Here is a 13,310-nt window from a genome sequence, read left to right on the forward strand (position 1 = left end):
GACCTGAATATGCTAAAAGACTAACCACAGACATCTGACAACCTGGACAGAACTATAGAAGACAGAACTATAGAAAGGCTTTTGGGTCGGTACTCTCTCTTATGTGACGGTTACTGAAATTATTCACATTCAAAAACTCTTATTCTTTTCATTTAAAAAAGGTTGACCCTGTTGCTGCAATCCAGGCTGTATCACAACCGGCCGTGATTGGGAGTCCAATAGGGCAGCGCACAATTGGCCCAGCGTCGTCCGGGTTTGGCCTGTGTTGGCTGTCGTTGTAAATAAGAATTTGTTCTTAACTGACTTGCCTAGTTAAATAAAGGTTAAATACATTTTTTAAATAAAATTAAAATGAGGCCACAGTTTTATTTTCTGTGTATTTTCTGTGTATTTTCCTGAAGTTACAGTGCAGCTCAGGAAAATCAAGGTAATCATGTAGAAGAGACTGTACCCCTCTACACAGTGCACTTATGGCCCAACAGGGCTCTCAGCGGAAGACTGATTACACCCTGGTGCTCTACAGAAAGGTTAAGAAAGTGTATCCCGCCCACTGCCATGCCTACAGACATTCAGGCTTTTATAAACAGCAGGTCGCAGTCATCATGGCACAAATACATTGATCACGCACTACCTAGACACCGGAGTTGCTKTTTTGCACACTAGTCCAGTACTGTACTTTTTACTTGTCTACGTACAACCTTACGTCCCTTTGGGGATTAATAAAGTATAATCTCAACTCATCTGAGTGAGAGAGTTGATCATACTGTAGTCATGTTGACATCTACACTACAGTACTATACTGCACAGAAATATAAACGCAACATGTAACAATTTCTACGTTTTTACTGAGTTACAGTATAAGGAAATAAATAAATGAGGCTGTAATCTGGGCAGGGGTGCAGCCATGGGTGGGCCTTGGAGGGCATAGGCCCACCCACTTGGCAGCCAAGCCCACCCACCCATTGGGGAGACAGGCGCAGAGAACGGGAGAGAGAGCGAGACTGCCAGTTCCTTAATGTAGCTATTGGCTACAGCCAAAACACTAAGGAACTGGCAGTCTCTCTCTCTCCTTCTCTCTCTCTCCTTCTCTCTCTCACTGTTTTCTTCTTTTGAATTATATGTAGCCTAATATTTAAACACTTACCTAAAGTGGGCAAAGGGGAACACTTGGAATGCACTAATTTGAAATATGTAGTTAGGCTGCTATAAGGTATTATATATGCCAAAACATTTATTCACTGATTTTCTTCTGATGTCTAATATATGTGCTTATTCTAACACTACCGGGATGGGTAACACCTTATTTTAAGGGTCCGTAATAAACCATTTATAAGACATTTATAAATTGTGTGTTCACCATTTATTAATAATTTACTAATCATTAGTAGAGTATCTTTGCAGTCCCTAATCTAAAGTGAGTGCTATTAATTTGGGAGACCAGTGCAATTTGTCAGAAAAAGATGGGCATGCCATTGGTAGACATTCCTGCTGTACCTGGTAAAATAACAAGCACACAACATAGGATGTTTAAGGAAATATATATACACCAGTGGAGGCTCCTCAGAGGAAAAGGTGGATGACCATCCTCCTCAGTGAATTTCATTAAAAAAACAGCTAGCTTCCGTCCTCCTCTGGGTACATTGACTTCAATACAAAACCTAGGAGAATCATGGTTCTCACCCCCTTCCATAGACTTACACAATAATTATTAGTAATAATTAGTTCTTGCAGCATGAACTGACAAAGGATCAGAATGAATCTAGTATGGAAAGCATAAGCTACAGCTAGCTAGCACTGCATAAAATGTGGTGAGTAGTAGACTTAAAAAGAGAGAGAAAAACAGTAGTTTAACAGTTTTCAACAAATTCATTTCTTTAAAAATGAAGGAGGAGCAAGAGAGAGAGAGAGCGAGCTAGCTGTATTTCGTCAAAAAAACGTACTTAGCTAGCAAATGCAGCTAGCTAGTTTAGTCTACTCAAACACCCAGGTCAAACAGAGGGATGCTATGTTAGCTAGCTGGCTATGACTATCCAACACTGTAACTCCTCCAAGTCAAGGTAAGCTTTTGGTTTTTGTTAATTTATTGCCCCCGGGGCCTGCCGATGTAACTGCTAAACTGCTTACTGACTGTACACTGTACTGCATGATTGTAGCAGGTTACCTAACACGTTAGTTAAATTAGCTATGTTTACTATGGTGTTACTTTAACTAATATGGTGACAACGATGTGGGCTGTGTGTAGAGGTTATGATATGAAGGTTTGGCTTGGAAAGGTTTTGTTGCCTGGTCACAGACAGCTGATGTGTTGTGCATTGAAGTCCACAAGCGAAGGGAAAAGGTGAGAGGAGGAGAGCGCATAGATGAAAGAAGGAATACAACAAGCTGTTTGTATGTGGCTATTAAAYTGAACTGTTTGCTGTGATCAGGGGTGTATTAATTCCACTGATTCTGTTCTGTTCTTTAACGGAAGCAAACAGAATAAAATGGGGATAAACATACCTCTTGTTTGCAACTGTTGGACGAATGATTACAGCCTAGATCAGCTAGATGGAAGCAAGAGTGTGCAAGGCGGTATTGAATGTGTCACTGTCTGTCCATGTGTCACTGTTGCCTCAAATCTTTCTCTCGACCTGTGTGAACCTACGTTGTAAACTTTCATTCATAAACTAGGTTGTAGCAACCACGTGATGGGTACAGGGACAATTTGAGTATCATGTAGTAGCCTAAACCTATCAATGTTACATTGAACTGGGTGAATGAATATGAATGACAGTCATCTAATATGCTGTAATATAACTAAGGCCATCCTCATTAAAAATCTGTGTCCTCCCGCATCTTAAATGACACCGACTGCCACTGATATACATGTGTAAATAACTAGCTTACCAACATTTATACATGTGGGAGTAAGGATTAATAGTGATAGTCAGCAAACAGTTTGTAAATGCCTTATAAATAGTTTACTAAGTACCCTTGAAATAAAGTGTTACCTTAGGATGTTGCTGGGTCCAGCACAAGCAGTGTGGTCCCCTGGTCTTCTGGTCCCAGTGATGCTAGGCATAGCACAGACATCTCAGCTGTAGTGGATGTAGGGAGAAAACAGAGAGGGGGGGGGGAGACACTGACACATGTACTGCCAGTTTTGTAATATTTTGGCTCTACATTATATATGTAATAGTAATTTACCCTTAGGATATACCCTTAGTATGACACCTAGGCACTTGTATTTGCAATTTAAGTAGTTAGGCTTTCATAAGGTATTATGTGCCAATGGTCATCTATTAGCCATTTATTCAGTGATCTTTTTAAATGTGTTTATTCGTTCACAACTAGGATGTTGCTGGGCCCAGCACAGGCAGTGTGGTCCCCTGGTTTTCTGGTACCATTGCTGTGGGAAAGAATGTTAGGCTTATCAGAGACAGCTCAGAGGTGAGTGCAGTGGAGGTAGAAAGAAAACAGAGAGACGACACAGATGTACTGCCAGTCTGTCTGTCCGTCTGTCTGTATGTCTGTGATTCTCCTTGTTCTCTTCTGTTGTCACTCTGTCTGTCTTTGCTTCTCCTTGTGCTCCCCTGTTGGCAGTCCGTCTGTCTGTCTGTCTGGCTCACGAGGACGCAGTTCAGGAGCCTCATCCATGCCAGTGTTACGCTACTACAACATTATGAAACCAGTCACAATCCAGGGCGACTCCAGCCAAAGTGGACTTGGATGCTGCCTCATGCAGGAAGGCCAGCGCGTTGCGTTTGCTTCAAGAGCTCTCACCCCCACTGAACAAAACTATCCGCAAATTGAAAAAGAGTGCCTCAGCATCCTCTTCTCCTGCCAGCTCTTCCATCACTACTTGTATGGTCATGAGCTGATCACCATTGAAACTGGTCACAAACCGCTCATTTCCATTTACAGTAAACCTCTCTTCAATGCTCCCAAGAGGCTTCAAAGCACACTCCTGACTCAAAGCTACAGCACACTGAGCAGGGCAACAGCACAATGTATAGGCAGAGGCTTGGCCTATTTGCGCCAAGCACGCAAAACATTATACTGGCCAAACATGCAGGCAGAAATAAAGACTATTTCAGTAGCTGTACCACATGCAACAAGTACACTTATGAACAACAAAAGGAAACCATGATGTCTCACAAACTGCCCACAAGGCCCTGGCAGATCGTTAGCATGGACTTATTCAGCCACAGACAAAAATACTATCTTCTCATCATTGATCACTACTCTGACTTTTGGGAGATTGAACTGCTCCCTGACTTGTCTGCAGAGATGGTCATAAAGTGCTGCAAGGCACAGTTCGAAAGGTAAGGCCAGCCTGACAAGGTCATCACGGACAATGGCCCACAATTCACCACACAGTTCAAGCGTTTCGCCTCAGAATGGGAGTTTAACTACGTGACCTCCTCACCAAGGCACCCAAAGGCAAATGGCAAGGCAAAGTCAGCTGTCAAGATGGCAAAACACCTATTAAGGCCTTGCATGACAGACATGGACCCCTGATAAAAACCTGTTCCACAAGACCTTGCATGACAGACACAACCCCTGATAAAAACCTGTTCCACAAAACCTTGCATGACAGACATGACCCCTGATAAAAACCTGTTACACAAGGCCTTGCGTGACGGACACAACCCCTGATAAAAACCTGTTACACAAGGCCTTGCGTGACGGACACAACCCCTGATAAAAACCTGTTCCACAAGACCTTGCATNCAAGGCCTTGCGTGACGGACACAACCCCTGATAAAAACCTGTTCCACAAGACCTTGCATGACAGACACAACCCCTGATAAAAACCTGTTCCACAAGACCTTGCATGACAGACATGACCCCTGATAAAAACCTGTTCCACAAGACCTTGCATGACAGACACGACCCCTGATAAAAACCTGTTCCACAAAACCTTGCATGACAGACATGACCCCTGATAAAAACCTGTTACACAAGGCCTTGCATGACGGAAACGACCCTTGATAAAAACCTGTTACACAAGGCCTTGCATGGCAGACACGACCCTTGATAAAAACCTGTTACGCAAGGCCTTGCATGGCAGACACGACCCTTGATAAAAACCTGTTACACAAGGCCTTGCATGATCGGAAACGACCCCGTGATAAAAACTGTTACACACAGTCTTGCGTGACGGACACAACCCTGATAAAAATCTGTTTCACAAGGCCTTGCATGACGAACACGACCCCTGATAAAACCCTGTTCCACAAGGCCTTGCATGACGGCATGACCCCTGATAAAAACCTGTTACACAAGGCCTTGCATGATGGACACGACCTCCTGATAAAAATCTGTTACACAATGCCTTGCATGACAAAAACAACCACTGATAAAAACCTGTTACACAGGCTTGCATGACAGACACAACCCTGATAAAAATGGACAATGACCCAAACATGCTTCCAAAGTGTCAGGACCCGGTGAGAGAAACAGTCACTAATAGTCGGCAGAACCAGAAGATGAGGCAGACTCAGCAGTACTAGAAATGGTGGTTTAATAAAAGGCAAAAGATCTTCAGGCAAAGAATATAAATCCACCACGTCAAAAATAAAGCCAAGAGGCAAAAATGGATATCCTCCAAAATACAAGAAACACCACAAAGTGGTAAAAACAGCAGGGAAAAACAAACCTCAAAAGACTACTCAAAAATACACAAGCACTAAACCAGAGAACCTCTGGAAAATCCAATAAGAGAAATATGTTCAAACAAGGCTGGGGCTGGGTGCTAACATACAAACACTGAGCAAAGAACTGAGGAACACACAGGGTTTAAATACTATCAAGGGAACGACACACAGCTGCAAACAATAATTAGAGCAAGGAAAAAACAAAAGTACAAAAAAGGTGCAATGGGGACATCTAGTGACCAAAACTGAACAGTCCTGGCCAAAACTGACACAAAGTTGTGGCAAAATGGCTTAAGAACAACAAAGTCAAGGTATGGAGTGGCCATCACAACGCCCTGACCTCAATCCCATAGAAAATTTGTGGGCAGAACTGAAAAAGTGTGTGCAAGCAAGGAGGCCTACAAACCTGACTCATTTAACCCGCTCTGTCAGGAGGAATGGGCCAAAATTCACCCAACTAATTGTGGGAAGCTTGTGGAAGGCAACCCGAAACGTTTGACCCAAGTTAAACAATTTAAAGAATGCTACAAAAATAATTGAGTGTATGTAAACTTCTGACCCACTGGGAATGTGATGAAAGAAATAAAGCTGAAATAAATCATTCTCTCTACTATTATTCTGACATTTCACATTCTTCAAATAAAGTGGTTATCCTAACTTTTTACCAGGATTAAATGTCAGGAATTGTGAAAAACTGAGTTTAAATGTATTTGGCTAAGGTGTATGTAAACTTCTGACTTCAACTGTATGATTTCTTACATACAGCCAGGAAGAACTATTGGCTATCAGAGCGACATCAACGGATCCTTTGTTCGCACCACAACCCAGGGCATTGGATCTGATTCCAGAGGCTGACCCAAATCAATGTCGCTGCAGAAGAGGTAGACAGAGCGGTCTCCTGGTCAGACTTCGGAGCCGTGCGCACCACCTACCGTTTCAGAGTATTTTACTCGCCAATGTCCAGTCTCTAAGTAACAAGGTAGACTAAATTAGGGCAAGGGTTGCTTTCCAGAGAGACATCAGGGATTGTAACATACTCTGTTTCACGGAAACATGGCTCTCTCGGAGTCGGTACAGCCTCCGGATTCTTTATGACAGAAATTACAGAAATAAACATCTCTCTGGGAAGAAGAAGGGCGGGGGTGTATGCTTCATGATTAACGACTCATGGTGTAATCGTAACAAAATACAGGAACTCAAGTCTTTTTGTTCGACTGACCTAGAACTCCTCACAATCAAATGCCGACCATATTGTCTCCCAAGAGAATTCTCGTCGGTTATTGTCACAGCCGTGTATATCCCCCTTCAAGCCGATACCACAACGGCCCACAAGGAACTGCACTGGACTCTATGCAAACTGGAAACCATATATCCTGAGGCTGCATTTATTATAGCTGGGGATTTTAACAAATACAATTTGAGAGCAACAATTTGATGCATACAAGGCCCTCCCCCGCCCTCCCTTCGGCAAATCTGTCCATGACTCCATTTTGCTCCTTCCGTCCTATAGGCAGAAACTAAAACAGGATGTACCCATGACGAGAACTATTCAACGCTGGTCTGACCGATCGGAATCCACACTTCAAGATTGTTTTGATCATGCGGACTGGGAAATGTTCCGGGCGGCCTCAGAGAATAATATAGATTTATACGCTGATTCGGTGAGTGAGTTTATAAGGAAGTGCATTGGAGATGTTGTACCCACTGTGACTATTAAAACTTACCCTAACCAGAAACTGTGGATAGATGGCGGGATTCGCGCAAAACTGAAAGTGCGAACCAGCGCATTTAACCATGGAAAGATGACTTGTAATATGGCCAAATACAAACAGTGTAGTTATTCCCTCCGCAAGGCAATCAAACAAGCAAAATATTGGTATAGGGACAAAGTGGAGTGCCAATTCAACAGCTCAGACATGAGACGTATGTGGCAGGGTCTACAGGCAATCACGGACTACAAAAAGAAAATCAGCCACGTCACGGACACCGACGTCTTGCTTCCAGACAAACTAAACAGCTTCTTTGCCCACTTTGAGGATACTACACTGTCACCGACGCGGCCCGCAACCAAGGACTATGGGCCCCCCTCTCCTTCTCCGTGGCCGACGTGAGTAAGACATTTAAACGTGTTAACCCTCGCAAGGCTGCCGGCCCAGACGGCATCCCTAGCCGCGTCCTCAGAGCATGCGTAGACACCTGGCTGGTGTGTTTACGGACATATTCAATCTCTATCTACCCCAGTCTGCTGTCCCCACATGCTTCAAGATGGCCACCATTGCTCCTGTACCCAAGAAGCCAAAGGTAACTGAACTAAGTGACTATCACCCCGTAGCACTCACTTCAGTCATCATGAAGTGCTTTGAGAGACTAGTCAAGGATCATATCACCTCCACCTTACCTGCCACCCTTCAATTTACATACCGCCCTAATAGGTCCACAGACGATGCAATCGCTATCACACTGCACATTGCCCTATCCCATCTGGACAAGAGGAATACCTATGTAAGAATGCTGTTCATTGACTACAGCTCAGCATTCAACACCATAGTACCCTCCAAGCTTAACATTAAGCTTGAGGCCCTGGTCTCAACCCCGCCCTGTGCAATTGGGTCCTGGACTTCCTGATGAGCTGGCCCCAGGTGGTGAAGGTAGGAAACAACATCTCCACTTTGTTGATCCTCAACACTGGAACCCCACAAGGGTGTGTGTTCAGCCCCCTCCTGTACTCCCTGTTCACTCAGGTCTGCATGGCCACACATGCCTCCAACTCAATCATCAAGTTTGCAGATGACACAACAGTAGTGGGCTTGATCACCAACAACGACGATACAGCCTAGAGGGAGGAGGTGAGGGCACTCGGAGTGTGGTGTCAGGAAAACAACCTCTCACTCAAGGTCAACAAAACAATGAAGATGATCGTGGACTTCAGGACACAGCATAGGGAACACCCCCCTATCCACATCGACGGGACGGTGGAAAGTTTTAAGTTCCTTGGCGTACACATCAAGGACAAACTGAAATGGTCCACTCACACAGACAGTGTGGTGAAGAAGGCGCAACAGCACAAACTAACACAGAGAGGCTGCTGCCTACATACAGACTTGAACTCATTGGCCACTTTAATAATTGGATCACTAGTCACTTTAATAATGTTTACATATCTTGCATTACTCATCTCATATGTTTAAACTGTATTTTATACCATATATTGCATCTTGCCTATGCCACACAGTCATCGCTCATCCATATATTTATATGTACATAATCCTATTCCATCCCTTTACATTTGTGTGTATTAGGTAGTTGTTGTGGAACTGTTAGATTACTTGTTAGATATTGCTGCACTGTCGGAACTAGAAGCACAAGCATTTCTCTACACTCGCATTAACATCTGCTAACCATGTGTATGTATGTGACCAATACAACTTGATTTGATTTGAAAATGCTGATTTTACGGGGTCTAGTTGACAAGATGACATACTGTCGTTATTCATTAATCTATCTATATCTATATATCTATACATCTATATATCTATATATCTACATATCATACTGAGATACAGTCTGTGTGTTTCAATATTCTTTTGTGGTTGTTTTTACCTTTCTGAAGCCCCTCAGTCCTCTATGGAGAGCGTTAGGTCCATTATTGATGGCCAGCTGATACTCCTTAACCATTAATCTACCTTTGGCGATCCTATTCGCTACCCTGCCGACAACAGCGCGAAAGTACGGGGGTTGGCCAGATAGCCTGCCATGAAACAGTTGAGCCGTGTCATTGTTTCTCATTTAACAGTCAAACAGATATCACACATAAAACGGCCTCCTTGACTCAGTGTTTACCATGCGCATTCATAAAACACTATGCTATAAAATATTTGTAATGAAACTCAAGTAATGACCAGCAAAAGCTCCAGCCACACACCTTACACATTGACACTATTTCACTCTCACCTCTCTTTTGCGCACGACTCTTTCTCTCTCTCTTCTCCTTCCTCTCTCTCTCTCTCTTCTCTCTCTCCTCTCTCTCCTCTCTCTCTCTCTCTCTCTCTCTCTCTCTCTCTCTCTCTCTCTCTCTCTCTCTTCTCTCTCTCTCTCTCTCTCTCTCTCTCTCTCTCTCTCTCTCTCTCTTCTCTCTCTCTTCTCTCTCTCTCTCTTCTCTCTCTCTCTCTCTCTCTCTCTCTCTCTCATTCAAAAGGGTTTTATTGGCATGGGAAACATATGTTTACATTGCCAAAGCAAGTGAAATAGATAAAACAAAAGTGAAGAGGAAAATCACTCTCTGGTCTCTCCTCTCTTCTCTCTTCATCTCTCTCTCTCTCACACACATACGGTCGGTGCAGGCTTGTTCATTTTTAGTTGCCATATCATTTCATCATCCTGTTATCACTTCTTCCCACCTTTCAGTGTAGATGCAATCATCCATTTGTCATTTTCAGAGGCAGACTTCGAAAGTCAAGTCATTTATGTCTCCTGCTGCACATTAATACTTTAAAACTCGTATCATAGCTAATTTATTTAGATTTCAATGTTCAATCGAATAAAATATACTGAACAAAAATATGAATGCACAAAAATATTAACGTAACATGTAAAGAGTTGGTCGCATGTTTCTTGAGCTGAAATTAAAGATCCCAGAAATGTTCCATACGCAAAAAAAGCTTATTTAAAAAAACATGGGTTGCCAAGATAATCAATCCACCTGACAGGTGTGGCATATCAACAAGCTGATTAAACAGCATGATCATTACACAGGTGCACCTTGTGTAGGGGACAATAAAAGGCCACTAAAAATGTGCGGTTTTGCCACACAACACAATGCAACAGATGTCTGATATTTTGAGAGAGTGTTCAATTGGCATATTGATTGCAAGAATGGTTGTAAGAATGGTCCAACGTCGTTTTAGAGAATTTGACAGTACGTCCAACCGGCCTCACAACTGCAGACCACGTGTAACCACGCCACCCCAGGACCTCTACATCTTCACCTGCGGGATCATCTGAGGGGGGAGAGGGTGCAGAGGAGTATTTATGTCTGTAATAAAGACCTTTTGTGGGGAAAAACTCATTATGATTTCCAGGGCCTGGCTCCCAAGTGGGTAGGCCTATGCCCTCCCAGGCCCACCCATGGCTGCGCCCCTGCCCAGTCATATGAAATCCATAGATTGGGGACTAATGAATTCATTTCTACGAACTGATTTGCTTATATAAACTGTAACTCAGTAAAATCTTTGAAATTGTTACATGTTGCGTATATATTATTATTTGGTGTAAATAAGGTGTGGCTTGTTCTCCATCCTCCCCTGATTCAGAATATACAATGTGTCATGGCATGCTTGGTTCAATTGCTATTAATAAGAGGAAACCGAATATCCAATATAAAACAAATGTTATATTTGTGCTGAACCTAACTATATGCCTACTGGCTCTCTAAAAAGTCAGGTAAACAATACTTTCTTGTGGATATTTATTTTCAAATTTCGAGCAGCTGAAGGACAAACCGCCCAGACAACTGGTAGAGTAAGTTTAAATGTGATTTTATTCAACATTCTGGCTTATAAGGTATATTTAAACGATTTTGCACACAAATGTCTCAGGCTTTATATACCAATTAATTGTGTATTACAGCATGATTAATAAGACTAGCTGTACCTCACCAAATGAGTTAATAGTACCCAGTGCCGTAGTGCCTCAGATTTTAAAATTCCCACACGGAACTGGTTAATTGTCGTCCAAGAGACAATGGACTATAAAAAAAAAACAGATGTTAGTAACGAGAAACATTGTTGCAAGTTCCAAATGATAACACGTGCGTAGCCTTCTGGTGTACAATTGTTCTGTTTTTATTGTTCTTTGAGTCCTTGTTGTATGATGTATTTATTGACGTCATCAGAACATTACAGAATATTAGTCGTTTTTTACATGAATTTAACAGGAGCGTGAGGTTAGAGTAGTAGGCCTACATATCAGTATATTTATTTGTAAGTAAACTTAAATGCATTTTCACACGATTAAGTAGACCCGCTGTCAATTGAATAATATAAATCTTATTCAGAGATTAAACTGACAGAACACAGAAATTAATCCATCTAATCTACGTCTGGTAAAACGAGGGGTGGGGGTGTGTGTCTTTTTGGCAATAACAGCTGGTGCGAGCTATTGCTCGCCTGAGGCAGAGTACTTTATGATAAGCTTTAGACACCACTATCTACTAAGAGAGTTCTCATCTATATTATTCGTAGCCATCTATTTACCACCACAGACCGATGCTGACACTATGACCGCACTCAACCAACTCTATAAGACCATAAGCAAACAAGAAAATGCTCACCCAGAAGCGGCGCTCCTAGTGGCCGGGGACTTTAATGCAGGCAAACTTAAATCAGTTTTACAACTTTTTACAAGAGGAAAAAAACCTTTAGACCACCTTTACTCCACACACAAAGATGCATACAAAGCTCTCCCCCGCACTCTATTTGGCAAATCTGACCATAATTCTATCCTCCTGATTCCTGCTTACAAGCAAAAACGAAAGCAAGAAGTATCAAAAGTACCCATGCCTTTTATGCTCGCTTCGAGGTAAGCAACACTGAAGCATGCACGAGAGCACCAGATGTTCTGGATGACTGTGTGATAACGCTCTCGGTAGCCGATGTGAACAAAAACTTTTAAACGGGTCAACATTCTCAAAGCCGCAGGGCCAGATGGATTACCAGGACGTGTACTCAAAGCATGCACGGACCAACTGTCAAGTGTCTTCACTGACATTTTCAACCTCTCCCTGACTGAGTCTGTAATACCTACATGTTTCAAGCAGACCTGTGCCCAAGGAAGCGAAGGTAACCTGAATAAATGATTACCGCCCTGTAGCACTCATGTCGGTAGCCATGAAGTGCTTTGAAAGGCTGGTCATGGCTCACATCAACAGCATCCTCCTGGATACCCTAGACCCACTCCAATTCGCATACCGCCGCAACAGATCCACAGATGACGCAATCTCAATCGCACTCCACACTGCCCTTTCCCACCTGGACAAAAGGAACACCTATGTGATAATGCTGTTCATTGACAACAGCTCAGCATTCAACACCATAGTGCCCACGGAGCTCATCACTAAGCTAATGTAACCGGTGCTGTACTGCACCGCTGTAGCTCTGTGTTGTGTGTGGTTGATTGAGACTGTAGACATGGACTTCGGAGATCAGGTTGTTTTAATGAATCAGAATTTACTCTCTGCATCCAAAACAAAAGACAAAACATTTGTAGACCACAGAAATGTCTCTCATAGCGCATCAAAATGATTTGCTAGAGTACAAAAATTAGTACAGCCTCTCTTTATTATGTATCAACAAATAACATATATTTTACATAGATAAAACCACATACCTGCATCCAAAAGAAAAGATAAAACATTTGTAGAGCACAAATATGTTCTGCGAATCGTCGCTGGGATCATTCGAGGAGCTAGCCATCGTTCACACATACAATAGCTAGCTAATACCTTAGCTAGCTAGTAACCACATGTTGAATTCAGAATGTTAATATCATCCTAAAAAGTACAATTACAATTGCATCTTAACAATACCATCCACTTATGAGTAACCTCTAAATATACAACATTATTCATGAACAAAACACTGTGTGTATGACTTGGTGCTTAAAGGAATCAAACCT

Source organism: Salvelinus sp. IW2-2015, linkage group LG25 (genome assembly GCF_002910315.2).
Source record: "Salvelinus sp. IW2-2015 linkage group LG25, ASM291031v2, whole genome shotgun sequence".
NCBI lineage: Eukaryota > Metazoa > Chordata > Actinopteri > Salmoniformes > Salmonidae > Salvelinus > Salvelinus sp. IW2-2015.